Here is a 3,593-nt window from a genome sequence, read left to right as displayed (position 1 = left end):
AATAATACTAGGGATGTAGAATTTTATGATGATTTATATGATTGTTTTTTTTTTTAATTTTATTGTTTCTTTCTCGGTTTTCATGATTTGGTTGAAGATATTGATTTTCTAAGCTGCGGTCAAGAGGAATCAAATTTTTTTTTTTTATCTTATATATAATGAATTTTTTAAAATTTTTAATCTATTTTTTAATTAATTAAATATATAACTTAATTGTAATTTATGGTGGGGTAATTTAATTATGATGGGTGTTCATATTTTTTAAATACTCTCTTAGTTTCTTTTTACTTGTCAATTTTAAGTAATTCACATATATTAAGAAAGTCGATTGAAGTTAGTTAGTAATCTAAATTTATAAAAAAATATTTTTACTTTTGAGGATCACCTTTATTTAAAATATGTTTTAATAAAATAAGTAATTGAATATTATTTATTGGAAGTTGTAGATGTATATTAAATATAAAGGGTAAATTTGAAAAATTATTGCTTCATAAATTTTCTAGAAAAGCTCTAAAACGGGACAAGTAAAAATAACCGAAGGAGCACATTAAATTGGATTTTATTGTCATGTTCAAATACAATGATTTAATACATATAATTAAAAATCAACTCCAATTTCAACTAATCTAATCAAATGACATCGTATTTTACTTTATATTTAAAATGATAATTTATTTGAAGGCAAAAGGCACCTTCTCATTAGAAGAATAATAACTCTTTTCCTTACTAGTGAGAAGCTACAAGATCAACTTTTCTGATATTAGGTAAGATGAATGGGTTGTCCACATTATTAAAAAAAAATATACACACATATAAATTTAAAAATAAATAAATAAATAAAAAGCAAATGGTATGTAGCGAATTGTTTGGGTTTTGAAATATGGGTGGATAATTGTAATATCCATTTATAGGTGTTTTTAAGGTATGTGTTACAAAAGTAAAAAATTTAATAAAGGTTTTTTTATTTTCTTTTAACACATTTGCTTATTATTGTAAATGCAGGTTAATGGATAATAGGAATGAAGAAATGAAAAAAAAAAAAAAAATTAAAACTATGTTAATACAACTCATTTGCTTATCGTTGTAAATGCACTTTAATGGATAATAGGAAAAAATTAGTGAGAAGAAAAATTAAAACTATGTTTGGTTCGAATAATAATCTATCCACAATGAGAAAAAATAGAGGGGATGTAATAAACATTACTTTTATGTCTTTAGTGCAAAGAAATGATATAAAAATAATGAATTATTTTAATGATAAATATATTTTTATATTTATAAAATGTTTTGAATATAATTATTTATTTAAATTAAATAAATTGTTTATTTATAAAATATTCAATATATCATTATTCATTTTAATTACTACAATTAAATATTTTAATCAAATATCTGATTTTAATTTTTATTCATTTTAATTATTATAATTAACAATTTAAATTAATAATTTTTATTAAAAATAATGAGATAATCCAAGAGTGGTAAAAGGTCATTTTCCAACCTGGGAATGCTCATTTCCCAGGCCATTCCCTTGACTGTGGAAATGGTGAGGGTATTGTCAAAGTTTTCGAGTGGGACCCAATTATTATTAATATTAATATTAATATTAATAATATTAATAATTATTTATTACAAACAAATCCCATTCTTGATTTGGTCATTGCTTGTTTTTAATTTGGACTTTAAGGGCAGTTTTTGTTTCATAGAAGATTTAAATTTATTTTATTTAAATAAGGTATTTTGATTAGGTATAATATCCTAGTTAGTTCTAAGTAGAGGGACCACAAGGGAAGATAGAGAAAAATATATGGACTATTTTAGTGATTATGCCTTTTGATTAATTAGAATTATAAAGGTACTTGTTCATTTTTCCACTTAAAATAAATATAGTTGAATAAAAAAAAAATTACATACAAAGTGAGTGTTTTAATCCGAAATATAATTTATTAATCATATATTTTTTAAAAATTTAAAATTTTCACAGAGCATGGCGGAATTGCTGTTCTTGGTGTTTAATTTGGTAATTTTTTTATTTGTAAATTTGAGGAATAAAAATTATTCCGATGGTTGTTTTCTTTTTCCTATTAGGCAATGATTTTCATAGTTATACCTAAGTAATAATGGATAAAAAATTTGATATAATAATACATGTAGATATTCATATTCAAGAATGATTCAATATTGTATAAAAAAAATTTGCATCATATATAATTAAGAAATTATACAATGTATTTTATTTCTTTGACAAATACGACAAGCGCATATACAGTTAAAGGCATACGCACAGATCAGATATTTGATTGTTCAGTCTGTGCACCCTCACCCTATGACACAAAGTTCAAGTTGCAAACCTGTACTCATAACCAGGGACTCATTATCATCATTACATCCAATGGGCCTTGAACTAAAGTCTTTTAAATTCCCACACCAAAACCTTATACAGTGAGACTAATGTTGCTGGGGCATTAACCCTTTGGTGAAATTATATAATCTAATAAAAATAAAGTAAATATAAATACATATTTTTAATTAAAAACAAAATATGTGATCATTGTATCAATTGGGCAAATTGAGCTAAGAGCATCCCTAATGGTCTTCTTTTGCCACTCATTGAGTGCTCAATGAAAATGACCACCATTAAAGAAGGTTGGTGGCCACTGAGCGTGTAGTGGCCACCAACCGGTTAATGGATTGATGAGGTGGCATGGACATTAAACTCTAGGATAGTCTATATACTAAAGATGCCCTAAGGTTTTCAACTGTAGTAACAATGATTTTACTGTTGTAAAACCTTGGGCTTGCCCATGATTTTATAAGTGGGTTTGGTAAGTGTCATGTCAACTATTGTAACCATGGTTAAGGTAGCTAACCATCAGTTTAGTTGCTTAAGAGTTAAGTCTTGGAGTCTATATAAGGCCCCTTAGTTTGTAAGGAGAGGGTATCCCTTGTTCCATGCCAAATACCTCTCCTCTAGCCTCCATACAATAAAGAAATCATTTTGTGAATATATCTCTTCTTCCACTTCCTCTTATGAATCCCTCTTCTCCTACTACTCTTCTCTAATCCTAAGAGCTTCCGCCCTAACCTTTACTTCACTTGGATGATCCCCGACACCTAAGTATGTTGAAAGGCATCTCCAATGGTCTCTTCAATGTTTCCCCGGCCCGGCCAATGACGGATAGAGTCTAGTGGTATCAGAGTCATAGTTTCTTTCCTCAACAATGACTACAAGGTAATATTTATCATACAGGGGTAAACCCTTAACGGGGTCCCCAACATGTAGATAGTAAGTTTTATCTTAGTATTATGACTTTTTATTTGATCCAAAAACCCTAAATCGAAAAGCATAAGAAAAAATTAAAAATTTTTGAAACTTAAAATAAATCTTTTATGTGAAAAGAGTTGATCTAACTAATATGAGGAGTAAGATAAACTGGAGACCACCAAATAAGTACCGGCCAGAGGACAGGAGTCCGTTAAGGAGAAAAAAATGGTGGAGGTAAGTCTGAACTCTAAAAGTTGGAAAGAGTTAACACTCACATATAAAAAGATAATCATGATGTTCGCAAAAATTTATTCTTCCGAGTAATTAT

This window comes from Dioscorea cayenensis, chromosome 8 (assembly GCF_009730915.1).
Source record: "Dioscorea cayenensis subsp. rotundata cultivar TDr96_F1 chromosome 8, TDr96_F1_v2_PseudoChromosome.rev07_lg8_w22 25.fasta, whole genome shotgun sequence".
Taxonomy (NCBI): domain Eukaryota; kingdom Viridiplantae; phylum Streptophyta; class Magnoliopsida; order Dioscoreales; family Dioscoreaceae; genus Dioscorea; species Dioscorea cayenensis.
The sequence above is the reverse complement of the archived record's forward strand: the minus strand, read 5'-3'. Positions refer to the sequence as shown.